We start from the raw sequence: 16605 nt of genomic DNA, 5'->3' as shown, positions 1-16605 counted from the left end.
AAGACATTCTTTAATCCTACATTGCAAATTGAGAAAAATTTGTCAATCAAATGTAAGAGATATACTGGCTTCCATTTTTCATTTCTGTGGATGCAAAAAATTGTGAAAAGAGGAAGATAATTCTCAATCTATGAGTGTTAATAAAATATACCCACTCCAAAATCTTAAATTTTTTCAAACTATTAATTAATTTGCCCTTGAGAAACGATGGGCAACAAGTCCACAAGCTAAATTTATGTTATTAGTTCCTTTGTAAACTTCTGTCCCTGTCAAAGACTGGTTTCCACTGGGCTCAAAATGACTGCAAACTATTATTAAATACGCCTTATTTTTGTTGATGTGTATTACTGAATCAATTCTTACTGCTCACATGATTAGGGAAATAGTTTGCTATCAGCTGCAAAATTTATTTTAATTATTTTTATTCCCAGGCTAGGAGTCTAATCGGAGCTGTAGCCACTGGCCTACACCAGAGCCACAGCCATGGATCTCAATGCGTCTGCAATCTACACCCCAGGTCACGGCAACACCGGATTGTTAACCGGCTGAGCGAGCCTCATGGTTCCTAGTCGGATTCATTAACCATTTCGCCATGACGGGAACTCCTCAACTACAAAATTTAAACTATCCACATATGCAATAAGCTTCAGAAGTAAATGGACAACACGCTCCTCATGACTGAGGTTTAATCTCATACTTCTCAGCAAAAATACAGATTTAATGAGGATAGCAGTAATTCTCAGGAAAATGATCATTATGTATGTGGATACTCATTACATATGCACAAATCTTGACAGTTCTAATTCCAACCCGCCAAGGAATCTGTGGGGACACAAATTTTTTGTTGTCATTCAGAAGTAAAAAAGTTCTCCGAATTTGTTTCAAACTATTTGCTTCTTTCAGAATAACTAGATGTTATTTTTTTCATATATAATTACATATATAATTATTTCAAAACGCAGTTAATATCTTTCAAAATTTGTATTTAGGTGACTGACGATCAGGAGGCTACATTTAGTCAGGAGGCAGGAGAAGACTGAATTTTTTCTTTTCTTTTTTTTTTTTTTTGCTTTTTAGGGCTGCACCCAGCGCATATATGTAAGTTCCCAGGCTAGGGGTGGAATTGGAGCTGTACCTGCCGGCCTAGGCACAGCAACTGAGGATCGGAGCTCCTACACCACAGCTCCTGGGAACGGTGGATCCCCCACCCACTGAGCGAGGCAGGGATTGAACCTGCGTCCTCATGAATACTAGTCGGATTTGTTTTCGCCGCCTGCTCCACAATGGGAACTCCAAGATTGATTAAAGAATCATGTCCACATTCCAAGTTCCATCCCCAAATCTCGGCCGAGACAGAGACACCAAGCCCTGCCAAAGGCTCTCATGGGTCGCTGCAACCGGGAGGCGATTTTGGGAAGAGCCAGTCGCCTGGGTCTCTCTCCGGCCTAGGAGGCCCGCCCCTAGTCCGAGGTACGAATCCCAACTCCCACCTGGGAAGGAAACTTCTCTCCAGAAATTTGCATCCCTCTTGGCACTGTCCTCAGTGACTTTGAGCGACTCCGTGTCACCTTCGTGGTCTTTGAAAAACCCTACAGGAGCAGCCACTACCTGCCTGAGGCCAAGGCAATAAAGCCATACCACACAGCGGGAGTCTGAGCCCCGCAGAAAGGGGGTGCAAACAGTACCCGGCGCCTTTTTTCCCCTAGCTCTGTTACGGCTGGGACTCGCCGCGTGGATGCTCGCAGGCTGGCTGGGCTCTGACCCTGCGCTCCGCAGGAATCGGGAGGTAGGTGCTGGGGGAGGGGAGCAGTGACCAAGCGGCTTAAGCCCTCCTTGGGGGCGGGGCTCGAGCGTTGCCCCGCCCCCAGCGTCCTCCCATCCCCACCCCTCCCCCACGCCCTTTTCCACCGCCCCCGCAGTAGGAAAGGGAGAGGGAGGGGTGGAAGGAAAGTGCGGTTCTGTGGAAGGGGCGGAAGGAGGGGGAGGAAAAAAAGAAAAAGGGAACAGAAATATGGCCGTCAGCTGTCGGGGTGGCAGCGCAGCACGCAGCTCCTAGGCAACCCACTGCTCGCACCGCCAGCCTCTGGTGAACCGAGGCGCCGTAGCGAGCTTGCGCTCCCAGCCATTACCCCTCGCAGCAAGCGGCGCCCCTCGAAACCCAGCCCGAGAGGCGGCGCAGGCGCAGTTCGGGCCGAGGTGGCAGCGGCGGCGGCCGCCGCGGGAGCACGTCCCCCTCTCTGCCCTGCGGAGAGCGTCCAGGCCCGAAGCCGGTTCTTTCATGCCCCAGGAATAGGTTGTGCCCGGGTGGCGCTGAAGGAGGAGCGGGCGGCAGGTGAGTCTGCGGCAGAGGGCCTTTCGCAGAGGAGTCCTGCGCCGCGCGTCAGCCGGGCCCGCGCTCCCGGGCCGGGAGGGCGTTGGGCAGGTAGCAACTCGGAGGGCTGAGTTCCGAGGGCCAGCCAGCGGGGGGTCGCCAAAGAGGCGGAGAGTGGCGGGGGCTGGCATTCCCGGCCTCGTTTCTCCGCGATTTCCGGAGGCGTGGAGTCCCCGGAACCTGCGGAGTGTGAAGGGGAGAGGCTGCGCCAGGAAGGGCCTCCCCGGGTCTCGCTCGGGCTGCTGAGAGCCCTGGCGGTGCAAGGAAGCGCGAGGGGTTCGGGCCTTCTGGACAGCCAGGGAGACGGCCGCCTGGATGGGGGCAGGGGGAAAGGGGCTGGGACTGGGGCTCCCGAGGGGGTTGACATAGAGCGGATGAAGAGCTAAGGTTGGGGTCTCGAGAGTTGCTGGAAGACAGAGCGGGGCACCTGGGGACCTGGGCAGGTGTGCAGGTGGATTGAGGACGTTTCCTTATCCGCTTTAGCGTGGCGGATTCTCAGGGCTTCTTTGTTGGGGATGACTTTTAGGAAGGCAGGTTCCATTCAACTCTGAGTGAGTGACAAAACACAAATAAAACCAACTAAGGAGTCCCTAGTGCAGAAAAAAGCTGTAACTTTTTTGCATTGAGGATGCTGTCTTGTATCACTGAACTCTTTTTTTCTGATTCATAGACCTTTTCCTTGGAGATCGTGCCTCATCAGAATTAATAAGGAATGACCCGGTTTTTAAATACCCCCCCCATGTTTGTTTCACAGGAGGAAATTTAGATCAGTTACCCGAAGTTACTTGTGCAAACGTGAGGGAAAGAGTCATCTCCAGTAATGAACCCTCAGCTGTCTGTGTTTTTGCTTCAGAGAGATTGTCAAGCATTGTAGTCTGGGTAATTGATTTACTGAGCCTGCTTAATTGTGTGCAAACTCGTGTTAAGGTGTTCTCCCTAGACCTCAATTTACTGTAGGAGTAGGTCTTCCCTTCCCGTCTCCCAATTAAGAAGGTGAATGGTATAGTAAGATAGAGAACGTTAGTGCTAAGGCTATAAGTTTTCAATAAATACTTGATTTGAGGTGATCATATTATCTGAAATGCGAAGCGTTGTAGGATTTTAAGTGTACACGTGATAGGAGCAAAACTGGTTGTAAAAGGAAAACTTTCTGAACATGGAAGGTTATCTGCATTTACCATGAAAAAACCCCGCTCTATTTTATTTTTTGCCTTGTTCTTTGTATTACTGTTAAAAATTCGATAAACTGCCTTCTTGGTGTGAGACTGGAACTCGAAGATGAACTTAGATTTGTGTGCATGAGGTTAATCTCTCATATAGGCTTTCTTTGACTTGTTTTTCTAGTAATGGCCAACTCAATCCACACTTTCCCTTCATTGGCATCCCCTGTGGCCACTTTTTGCCACAGATGATTGCGATTAGGGGTCTATCTTTTGTATTAACTGATTTTACTGAACTGATAATGTCACTTGACTGGCCCTAGTACCTCATTTAGTCTACTGTTTAGACTTGTTTATTTGAATAATGGAAAAACTGTGATGTTAGAAATTTTGAAGTTGTATGTTGGAGTAATTTACTCTATAATTTGTAAAAGAGTCCATTCTATTGTTGAGAGTAAATATAGTATTTTGTAGTAAAAACTTGAGCTTTCAGCTGGAAAAGCTGGCAGCAGGGTTGGTGTGTGGAGACAGTTCTTAAAATGCAAATGTTTTAAATTTCAAGAACTGCAGTGGTGTGTAAGCTGTAACAATTCACGGTACCAGACTTGGAAGATTATTTGGTTGAGGCTCTCTATAAAGAAACATGTTAAGTAAAAGCTAATTTGTAGTTATATACAAGGGATTTTGCGTGATAATTAATAACTCAAGGAGGCACCTTTGCTGTTATATATCTGCCTTTTGAGACCAAAACATTTCATGTTTTCATTGGAGTTTCCTGACAAGGCAAGTTGGTTTTGCTGCTCAGTTTGAAAGTTAGGTTTCAGTCTTATCCCTGCAGCTTAAGTACAGGTTGTAAAGTAAAAAAGAAAGCTGCTGAGTCAGAGGCAGGTTGTCTCATTTGGTCTTTTTGATTTGTGAAACAGAACTTCTGTTATAATTTGTACTTCCCATGTAATATGTCTGCTGAAATTTATAGTATGGGCAAATAAGCTTTCCTAGTACATGAATTAAAATTTTATCTTTGCTATGTTGGTGCTACAAGTTGTACGTCCTTTTTCAGATTGTCATGAAATCTGAAAGATTGACAGCTTTGTAGTAATGGGATGCCTTGTTGGAACTGGAGTTTTCCTTTGTATGAGTTAAAAGTTGGGGGATGAATTTCCATGGTGTAGCTGGGGTAAAACAGTAGGTCTTCAACATCAGATTTTAGGAAATGCCAAAATCAGATAATTTTATTATTTGAAATTCAAAACTTAGTATTTTGAGGGTAGAAATAATTTTTTAAACTTATGGTAGTACATGATACTTACAGATAAGTAACAGTAATAGAGCTTTGCGTGGTATTTGAAAAATTTTTATTGGAAAAGATTATAATGAGTAAGTAAAATTCAAAAGAAAAAATTCTCACCTATCTTACATTTATAATTTTCTGTATTCTAGTTTTATTATACTTCTATTAGTATATACTATATATTACATATTAATTAGTATATGTTATTTATTAATTGGTATAATACTATACTAATCCTGTCTATACTTGTGGATAATGCTGTGGTTAATGTTCATACAATTGTCTTTTTAAATATAACATGTTGCTGCATATTATGTTATTTTATGGTTTTGTAGTAGTCCAGAGTTTTACTGTCATAGTTTCTTTCTTTCATTCTTTTTTTGGTGTGTGTGTGGGGTGCCCTGCAGCATATGGAGTTTGTGAGCTAGGGATCTGAGCCCCAGTTGCTGTGACCTATGCTGCAGCCTCCACAACATTGGATCTTTTAACCCACTGTGTGGGGACAGAAATTGAACCTGTGTTGTGGTATTGCAGAGATGCCAACAATCCCTTGAGCCACAGCAGGAACTGCTGTCATAGTTTACTTAACCATTATCCTATGTTTTAATATTTTGTAATTCCACTTTTTCACTCTTAAAATAATGCTATAATGAAATCATTTTGCTAGTTTGATGGTTCAGGCCAAATTAAACTTTAGAAAATATAAACATTCTTTGAACTACTTCCTTTGCAGTGGATAATAAGGGCTCCTATAATGTATTTGATTGAGAACTGAAAGCAAGGTAAAAACTATAGATGCGCATGTGTGACTTGAAGTCATTGAGTAGGGATCAAAATATAAATTCTTTTTTTTTTTTTTTTTTTTTTGTCTTTTTGGGGCCACACCTGAGGCATATGGAGGTTCCCAGGCTAGGGGTCTAATCGGAGCTACATCTGTGACCTACACCACAGCTCATGGCAACGCTGGATCCTTAACCCACTGAGCGAGGCCAGGGATCGAACCCCCAACCTCATGGTTCCTAGTCGGATTCATTTCTGCTGTGCCATGACAGGAACTCCAAAATATAAATTCTTAATTCTCTCTGTTACTGACTTGCTACAAGTTTCTGTGTCTATGAATTTTACATTTCATTGTAATAAGTAATATTGTTATGAAATTTTTAATTCTTAAGAATTAAGTAGTTTTGTGGGACATGAATATTTCTTTTTTTCTTTTTTTTTTTCCCTTTTTTGGCTACACCCAGGCATACGGAAGTTCCTGAGCCAGGGACTGAATCTGAGTCACAGCTGTGACCTACAGCACAGCTGCAACAGTATCAGATCCTTAACCCACATCACTGGGCCCAGGATTGAACTGGCAACCACAGAGACAAAACTGGATTATTAACCAACTGCCCTACCACCAGAACTCCCATGTGGGACATAAATATTTCTAAGTGGACCCCATTTCAACCAAATTTAGTATTTACAAATCTAGATTTATATTCATTTGACTTCTGAAAGAATCATTTTATAAGATTTTAAAAAATCTTTGAGATATTTTAAAGGATTCCTTGAATTTAGTGTGTCATTGTGTATGTGTGGTTAAATTATATCTTTATTTAGGAATGCTTAGATCCTAAAAGCATAAATGTTAGGAGTCTTTTTTTTTTTCTTTTTAGGGCCACACCCACAGCATATGGTGGTTCCCAGGCTAAGGGTCAAATTGGAGCTGGGGTTAATTAGCCCAGGCTAGGGGTTAATCCCCCAGCCTACGCCACAGCCACAGCATCGCAGGATCCTTAACTCACTGAGCAAGGCCAGGGATCAAACCTGTGTCCTCATGGATGCTAGGTGGGATCCTTAATTGCTGAGCCATGACGGGAACTCCAGGAGTTTTTTTTTTTTTTTTTTTTTTTTAGGGCTGCACCCTCAGCATATGGAAGTTCCCAGGCTAGATGTCTAATCAGAGCTACAGCTGCTGGCCTACACCACAGCCATAGCAATGTGGGATCTGAGCTGTGTCTTCAACCTACAGCATAGCTCACAGCAATGCTGGTCCTTAACCCACTGAGACAGGCCAGGGATTGAGTCCGTAACCTCATGGTTCCTACCTAGTCATACTTGTTTCTGCTGCACCATGACAGGAACTCCAGGAGTCTATTTTTTTATCATGGAAAAAAGCATCTGTTAAATACGTACTGTACTGTCTGCTAGGGGTAAAAAGATGAATGATAGTGTGAATATTAAAGTCTAGCAGGATAAATAGTCTTGTAGGTAAGCATCATAACTGCCACATGGCAAAGTCTAGAAAAGAGCCAGTGATTCTCTAGGAACTGAGGGAAGTACCTAAGTGTGTGGTGGTATGGATTAGAGATAGTTTACATAGGAGGTACTTAATTTTAAAGTCAAAGGAGGAGTTCCTCTCGTGGCTCAGCGGCTAGGGAATGCGACTAGCATCCATGAGAACGTGGGTTCCATACCTGGCCTCTCTCAATGGGTTAAGGATCCGGTGTTGCTGTCAGCTGTGGTGTGTGTCGCAGACGCTGTTCGGATCCTGTGTTGCTGTACCTGTGGTGTAGGCTGGTGGCTATAGCTCTGATCTGACCCCTAGCCTGGGAACTTCTAAATGCTTCGGGTGCTGCCTTAAAAAGACAAAAAGCCCCCCCCCAAAAAAAAGTTGAAAGAGTGATGTGAAAAGGCACAAAGTAATGAAAGAATGTGGTGGGTTTTTATTAAAATGCAAATAATTTAGTGTGGGGGCACAGGTATTTTTGGAGGGAAGTGGGGAGTTAGCTGAAGGGGCTATGTCTTGAAGAGTCTTAAAAGTTGGGTGAGAAATTAAGACCATACATTATAGGGAACAGGGAGCCATTTAATGATTTTTAAGCTGTTAAATATCTTTGGCTCTGTTGTGAAGGATGGACTTGGGAGAGCAGCTTGAGTGAGCCCGCTAGAAGATCTTGTAGACATCTAGGTGAGAATTCAGAACAGCAGTGGTAGGGATGGGAAAAAAAATGGATAGAATTAAGAACTATTATGTAATACAAACATTTTCCTCTGTTTTTTTTTTTTGTTTGTGTTTGTTTTGTTTTCCTCTGGTTGAAAAGTCCTATCTCTATAGCCTTATCTTCTCCTTGCCCATTTGGTGTGCACCTGTCACACCAGCCTACTTTTAGATTGCTTCCCTTTGAGCCTTTGCTTGTACCGTTCCATTTACATTTTACTTTTCTGTGAGGTCTTTCCTGATCATACTGTCTAAAGAGATCAGTTATTGTCATAGCACCTTGTTATTTTATTCTCTAGAGTTTTTTCTTCCCTCTCTCCCTCCTTTCCTTCCTTCCTTCCTTCCTTCCTTCCAAACTAGTAAGAGGGTACCCCTTACTAGTTCGGAGGTTATATGTTATTTGATTCCTTTTTATTTTTATTTTTTAAAATTGTGGGTCTGTTTTTGGTCTCTTTCTGTTTAGTTGGTGTAGATGTCTATCCTTATACCTATACTATATTGTCTTCATTACTGTTTGTTTATAGCAAACCTTGCAGTCAAATGTTTGTCCTTCATGTCCTTCACTATTATCTTTTTATCATAACTGTTTTGGTTGTTTTATTTCCTTAGCATTTTCTTATAAATTTAGAATAAGTTTGTCAGTTTCTACAGAAAGCTTTATGGGGAGAATAGATATCTCAATAATAGTGAGTCTTCTGAAAATACTTTAACATGGCATATCTCTTCATTTATTTAATATCTTTAGTTTTTTCCACAGTGTTTTGTAATTTTCATTTTATAGGTCTTGCACATATTTTGTTTATCCCCAAGTATTTCATGTTTCGATGCTGACTATTGTCAGTGATACTGTGTTTTAAATTTTTTTTCTAGATAGTTTCTTTTTTTTTGGCCATGCCATGGCATGTGTAAGTTCCTGGGCCAGGGCTTTGTCTGCAGCAGTGACAACACTGGATCCTTAACTGTCCAAGCCATGCAGGAACTCCAGTATTGATACACGGAAGTCTATTATTAATGAAAGTCTATAGTTAATTCAGATTTCCTTAGAAAATTTAGAAAATGTTCTGTTCTAGGGTCCCATTCAGATACCACACCATTACATTTAGCTGTTGTGTAGGCTACTTTTGCGTATAACAGTTTGTTAAGCTTTCCTTGTTCTTGATGACCATGACTTTTTGAGCAGTGCTGGTCAGGCATTTTGTAGGATGTCCCTCTGTGATATTGTTCTTTTTCTTTTTTTAAAATTAGAGGGAGTTCCCATGGTGGCGCAATGGTTAACAAATCTGACTAGGAACCATGAAGTTGCAGGTTTGGTCCCTGCCCTTGCTCAGTGGGTAAAGGATCTGGCGTTGCCGTGAGTTGTGGTGTACATTGTAGACGTGGCTTGGATCCCACATTGCTGTGGCTGTGATGTAGGCTGGTGGCTACAGCTCTGATTAGACCCCTAGCCTGGGAACCTCCATATGCCGCTGGAGCGGCCCTAGAAAAGGCAAAAAGACCAAAAAAAAAAAAAAAAATTAGACTGAGGTTATGCGATTTTGTGAGGGAGAATGCAGAGATAAAATACCATTTTCATTACATTATCTCAAGGGTGCATACTATCAACATGATTTGTGATTGTGATATTGGTCATGATTACCTGACGTACTGTTTGTCATGTTTTCCACTGTAAAGTTATTCTCCTCCCTTTTTCCATTCTGTACATTTTGGAAAGAAGTCACTGAGCTCATCCCATACTTAAAGAATAGGGCATTATACACTCCTTGAAGACAGAATATCTGCATAAGTTATTTTGGAATTCTTTTGCATGGAGAATTGTCTCTTCATTTATTCATTCGTGTCATTAATTTATATCAGTTTGGACTTAATAGGTATTTTATACTTGGATTACAATCTAGTACTACTTTTTGTGTGTGTGTGTGTCTTTTGTCCTTTTAGGGCTGCACCCGCAGCATATGGAGGGTCCCAGGCTAGAGGTCTAATCAGAGCTGTTACTCCCAACCTATGTCAGAGCCACAGCAACACCAGATCTGTGCTAAGTCTGCGATCTACATCAGAGCTCACGGCAATGCTGGATCCTTAACCCACTGAGCAAGGGCAAGGATTGAACCTGCAACCTCATGGTTTGTAGTCGGATTTGTTTCCGCTGAGCCATGATGGGAACTCCCAATCCATTATTTTTTTTGTTTGTTCAAATTGTGCCAGCTTTGGCTATTGCGAACTCTTTTAGTTGGCTCCTATGCTCCTTTGCCATACACGTGTAAGTGTGAGTTTGTTATCTTTTTTTTTTTTTTTTTTTTTTTTTTTTTTGGTCTTTTTAGGGCTGCACCCACAGCATATGGAGGTTCCCAGGCTAGGGATCAAATTGGAGCTGTAGTTGCTGGCCTATGCCAAAGCACCACGGGATCTGAGCTGCATCTGCAACCTACACCACAGCTCACAGCAGCGCCAAATCCTTAACCTACTGAGCAAGGCCATGGATCACACCCTTGTCCTCATGGATACTAGTCGGGTTCGTTAACTCCTGAGTCATGACGGGAACTCTGTAGACTTTTTTTTTTTTTTTTTTTTTTTTTGGTCTTTTGTCTTTTTGTTGTTGTTGTTGTTGCTATTTCTTGGGCCGCTCCCGCGGTATATGGAGGTTCCCAGGCTAGGGGTCCAATCGGAGCTGTAGCCACCGGCCTACGCCAGAGCCACAGCAACGCGGGATCCGAGCCGCGTCTGCAACCTACACCACAGCTCACGGCAACGCCGGATCGTTAATCCACTGAGCAAGGGCAGGGACCGAACCCGCAACCTCATGGTTTCTAGTCGGATTCGTTAACCACTGCTCCACGACGGGAACTCCCTGTAGACTTTTTGTTGATGGCCATTCTGGCTGGTGCAAGGTGGTACCTCATAGTAGTTTTGATTTGTATTTCTCTAACACTTAGTGATGTTGAACATCTTTTCATGGATTTTTGGCCATTTGTCTGTCGTCTTTGGAGAATTGTCTGTTTAGATCTTCTGCCATTTTTTTTGTTTGTTTGTTTAGGGCCGCACCCACGGCATATGGAAGTTCCCAGGCTAGGGGTTGAATTGGAGCTACAGCTGCCACCCTCCACCAGAGCCACAGCAACACGGGATCTGAGATGTATCTGTGACCTACACCACAGCTCACAGCAATGCCGGATCTCTGACCCACCTATCGAGGCCAGGGATTGAACCCACATCCTCATGGATACTAGTCAGATTTGTTTCTGCTGCAACACAATGGGAACTCCATTCTGTCCATTTTGTGATGGAATTGTTTGTTTTTTTGGTATTGAGCTGCAGGAGGTGTTGATGTATTTTGGAGATTAATCTGTTGTCAGTTGCTTTATTTGCAAATATTTTCTCCCATTTTGTGTGTTGTCTTTTCATTTTGTTTAGGGTTTCTTTTGCTGTGCAAAAACTTTTAAGTTTAATTAGGTCCCATTTGTTTATTTTTATGTTTACTGTCATTACTCTAGGAGGTGGATCTGAGAAGATTTTGCTATGGTTAATGTCCAAGAGTGTTTGGCCTATGTTTTTCTCTAAGACTTTTATAGTATCTGGTCTTATGGTTAGGCCTTTCATCCGTTTTGAGTTTATTTTTGTGTATGGTGTTTGGTAGTGTTCTATTTTCATTCTTTTACCTATAGCTGTCCAGTTTTCCCAGCACAACTTATTGAAGGGGCTGTCTTTTCTCCATTGTATATTCTTGCCTCCTTTGTCATAGATTAGTTGATTGTAGGTACATGGGTTTAAATCTGGGCTTTTTATCCTGTTCCACTGATGTTTTTGTGCCAGACCATATTGTTTTGTTTTGGTTTATTTTGTGTTTTTAGGGCTGCACCCGCAGCACATGGAGGTTCCCAGGCTAGGGGTTGAATAGGAGCTGTAGCCCCCACTGGCCTATGCCACAGCCACAGCAATGGAGGATCCGAGCCACATCTACGACCTACACCACAGACATGGCAATGCTGGATCCTTCACCCAGTTAGCAAGGCCAGGGATTGAACCTGCGTCCTCATGGATGCTAGTCAGATTCGTTGACTGCTTTGACACAATGAGAATGCCCAGACCATACTGTTTTAATGACTGTAGCTTTTAGTATAGTCTGAAGTCAGGAAGCCTGATTCCTCCAGCTCCATTTTTCTTTCTCAGGATGGCTTTGCTATTCTGGGTCTTAAACTTTAAAACATTTTGTTCTAGACTTCTGTAAAAAATGTCCTTGATAATTTGATAGGAATTGTATTGAATCTGTAGTTTGCCTTGGGTGGTATAATCATTTTGACAATATTGATTCCTGCAGTCAAGAGCATGGTATATCTTTCCATCTGTTTGTGTCATCTTTGATTTTCATCAGCATCTTTGTAGTTTTCATAGTACAAGTTATTTGTCTCTTTAGGTTTATTCCTAGGTATTTTATTCTTTTTGATGTGATGGTAAATGGGATTGTTTGCTTAATTTCTCTTTCTTATCTTTCATTGTTAGTATATAGAAATGCAGTCGATTTCTGTGTATTAATTTTGTATCCTGCAACTTTACCAAATTCATTGATGAATTCCAACAGTTTTCTGGTAGCGTCTTTAGGATTTTCTAAGTATAGTATCATGGCATTTGCAGACAGTGATAGTTTTACTTCTTCCTTTCCACTTTGGAATCCTTTTATTTATTTATTTTTCTTTTGTGATTGTTGTGGCTAGAACTTCCAAAACTATGTTGAATATTAGTGGCGAGAGCAGACATCCTTGACTTGTTCCTTATCTTAGTGGAATTCTTTCAGCTTTTCACTGTTGAAAATGATGTTAGTTGTGGGTTTGTCATATATGGCCTTTATTATGTTGAGGTAGGTTCCCTCTATGCCCCCTTTCTTGAGGGGTTTTTATTAGAAATGGGTGTTGGATTTTGTCAAAAGCTTTTTCTGCGTCTGTTGAGGGTATCATATGGTTTTTATTCTTCAGTTTGTTAATGTGGTGTATTACACTGATTGATTTGTGGATATTGAAAAATCCTTGCATCCCTGGGATGAATCCTAGTTGATCATGATGTACAATCCTTTTAATGTATTGCTGGATTTAGTTTGCTAGTATTTTGTTGAGGATTTTTGCATCTATGTTCATCAGTGATATTGGTCTGTGGTTTTCTTTTTTTGTGGTGTCTTTGTCTGGTTTTGGAATCATGGTGATGGTGGCCTCATAGAATGAGTTTGGGAGTGTTTCTTCCTTTGCAGTTTTATGAAATAGTTTTAGAAGAATAGGTGTTAGCTCTTCTCTAAATGTTTGATAGAATTTGCCTGTGAAGCCATCTGGTCTTGGACTTTTGTTTGGTGGAAGTTTTTTTGTTTGTTTGTTTGTTTTTTTGTCTTTTCTAGGGCTGCACATGCATGTGGAGGTTCCCAGGCTAGGGGTCAAATAGGAGCTATAGCTGCCAGCCTACACCAGAGGCACAGCAACGTGGGATCTGAGCCGCATCTGCGACCTACACCACAGCTCACAGCAATGCTGGATCCTTAACCCACTGAGTGAGGCCAGGGATTAAACCTGCAACCTCATGTTTCCTAGACGGATTCATCAACCACTGAGCCATGGTGGGAACTCCCGTTGGAAGTTTTTTAATCACAGTTTCAGTTTCATTACTTGTGATTGGTCCCTTCATTTTTTTCTCTTTTATCTTGGTTTAGTCTTGGAACATTGTACTTTTCTAAGAATTTGTCAGTTTCTTCTAAGTTGTTCATTTTATTGGCATACAGTTGCATGTAGTAGTCTCTTATGATCCTTTGCATTTCTGTGATGTCTGTTGCAACTTCTCCTTTTTCAATTCTAATTTTATTGATTTGATTCCTCTCCCTTTTTTTATTGATGAGTTTGGCTAAGGGCTTTATCAATTTTGTTGATTTTTTCAGAGAACCGGCTTTTAGTTTCATTGATCTTTAGTTTTCTTCCTTTCTATTTCATTTATTTCAGCTCTGATCTTTATGATTTCTTTCCTTCTTGTCTGTTCTTCTCTCTAGTTGCTTTAGAGGTAAATTTAGGTTGTTTATCTGAGTGTCCTCATGGATGCTAGTCAGATTCGTTAACTGCTGAGCCATGACGGAACTCCCTGAAGTGGGTCTCCTAAAGATAGCATATATATGGGTCTTGATTTTATATCTATTCGTCCAGTCTATGTCTCTTGGTTGGGGGATTTAGTCCAGTCTATGTCTCTTGGTTGGGGGATTTAGTCCATTTACATTTAAGGTAATTATTATTATTTTTTGTTTTGTCCATTTACATTTAAGGTAATTATTATTATTTTTTGTTTTGATTTTATATCTATTCGTCCAGTCTATGTCTCTTGGTTGGGGGATTTAGTCCATTTACATTTAAGGTAATTATTATTATTTTTTGTTTTGTTTTGTTTTGTTTTGCTTTTTTTTTCCATACACCTGTGGCATATGGAAGTTCCCAGGCTAGGGGTTGAATCAGAGCTAACAGCTGCCGGCCTACAGCACAGCCACAGCAACTCGAGATCCACACTGCATCTGTCACCTACACCATAGCTCAGGGTGATGCCGGATCTGTAACCCACTGAGCGAGGCCAGGGATCTAACCTGCAACCTTATGGTTACTAGTTGGATTCGTTTTTGCTGCGCCACAATGGGAACTCCTAAGGTAATTATTGATATGTATGTTCTTATTGCCATTTTATTAACTTTTTTGGATTTGTTTTTGTTAGTCTTTTATCTTCCCTTCTCATATTCTCTTGTCTTGTGGTTTGATGACCATCTGTAGTGTTGTTTGGGTTGCTTTTTCTTATTTTTGTGTGTTACCTATTGTAGATTTTTGGTTTGCAGTTACCACGAAGTTTTTATATAGAAGTCTATATATATACAAGATGGTTTTAAGTTGTTAGTCTCTCTCTCTTTTTTTTTTTTTTTTTTTTGGTCTTTTTGCCATTTCTTGGGCCGCTCCTGTGGCATGTGGAGGTTCCCAGGCTAGGGGTCTAATCGGAGCTGTAGCCACTGGCCTACGCCAGAGCCACAGCAACGTGGGATCTGAGCCGCATCTGCAACCTACACCACAGCTCTTGGCAACACTGGATCCTTAATCCAGTGAGCAAGGACAGGGATCAAACCTGCAGCCTCATGGTTCCTAGTCGGATTCGTTAACCACTGAGCCACAACAGGAACTCCAAGTTGTTAGTCTCTTAATTGCAAGTATATCTGCAGTGTCCTGCATTTGTACTCTCCTTTTCTCATGATTTCTGGTTTTGGTGGCATATTTGTGTGTGGATCCTTCCTACCTTTACTATATGTATGCCTTTACTGGTGAACCTTGTCATTTGTATTAATTTTGTTTCTAGTTATGGCCTTTTCCAACCAGAGAAGTTCCTTTAGTATTTGTTGTAAAGCTGGTTTAGTGGTGTTGAATTCTCTTAGCTTTGGCTTGTCTGTAAAGCTTTTGATTTCTCCTTCAAATCTGAATAAGAGCCTCACTGGGTAGAGTAGTATTGGTTGGAGGTTTCTTCCTTTCATTACTTTAAGTATATATTGTGCCACTCTCTTCTGGCCTGCAGAGTTTCTGCTGAAAAATCTGCCGATCACCATATTGGGGTTCCGTTGTATGTTATTTGTTTCTTTGCCCTAGCTGCTTTCAGTATTTTCTCTTTAATTTTGGTCAGTTTGATAAGTGTCTCATGGTATTCCTCCTTGGTTTTATTTTATGTGGTATTCGTGCTTCTTTGGTTTGAGTGAGTAACTCCTTTCCTATGTTAAGGAAGTTTTTGGCTGTTATCTCTTCAACTATTTTCTCTGGCCCATTCTCTCTTTCTTCTTCTGGTACTCCAGTAGTGTGGATGTTGGTGTGTTTAACATTGTCCCAGAGTTCTGTTGGACTGTGTTCATTTCTTTTCAATCTTTTTTCTCTTTTCTCTTTTGTATCAGTGATTTCCACAAGCCTTCCACCTCACTTATTCATTCTTATAGCTCCTGTATTCTGCTATTGGTTGCCTCTAGTGAATTTTTATTTCAGTTACTGTATTTTGCATCTGTTTAATCCTTAAATCTTCTATTTCTTTGCTCAGTGTTTCTCGTAATTTATCAATCTTTTCCTCCAGTTTATTTCTAAGGTCTCGAATCATCTTTACTATGATCAGTCTAAACTCTTTTTCGTGGAGGTTTTTTTTACTTTTTAGGGCCACATCTGCGGCATATGGAGGTTGTCAGGCTAGGGGTCGAATCAGAGTGACAGCTTCCTGCCTACGTCACAGGATCTGAGCCACATCTGCCACCTACACCACAGCTTATGGCAATGCTGGCTCCTTAACCAGCCAGGGATTGAACCCACAACCTCATGGTTCCTGGTCGGATTTGTTTCCACTCTGCCACAACAGGAACTCCTCATGGAGATTTGTGATTTCCAGATGACAGCTGTTTTTCTGGTTTTTTTTTCTTGCCTTTTCATTTTGTTTAGATTTTGGTATGGTCTCCTTTTTGCATACAATAGGGTTGTAGCTTTTCTTGCTTTCTTTTTTTTTAAAAATTAAAAATTTTTTTAGCTGTTTAGGGCCACATGCATGGCATATGGAGGTTCCCAGGCTAGGGGTCAGATCGGAGCTATAGCTGCTGGCCTACACCACAGCCACAGCCGCACAGGATCTGAGCCACATCTGTGACCTACACCACAGCTCATGGCAAAGCCAGATTTGCTGAGTGAGGCCAGGGATTGAACCCACATCCTCATGGATACTAGTTGGCTTCATTTCCACTGCATCATAAAGAGAACTTAGCCTCTCTTGCTATTTATTTTTTTTTTTT

The 16605-nt window shown here is 41.6% G+C and overlaps 1 protein-coding gene across 1 annotated transcript in view; it reads left to right on the top strand.

Annotated features, from left to right (window-relative positions):
* DENND4C (DENN domain containing 4C) overlaps nucleotides 1924–16605 on the top strand; it is a 151467-nt gene continuing 136785 nt past the window's right edge. The window contains exon 1 of the mRNA XM_021063184.1: nucleotides 1924–2332. The gene's annotated coding sequence lies outside the window, so the exon portion shown is untranslated. The remainder of the gene's footprint in view (nucleotides 2333–16605) is intronic.

This window comes from Sus scrofa, chromosome 1, assembly GCF_000003025.6.
Source record: "Sus scrofa isolate TJ Tabasco breed Duroc chromosome 1, Sscrofa11.1, whole genome shotgun sequence".
NCBI lineage: Eukaryota > Metazoa > Chordata > Mammalia > Artiodactyla > Suidae > Sus > Sus scrofa.
Note: the sequence above shows the minus strand (reverse complement) of the source record. Positions and strands in the feature narration are given on the sequence as shown.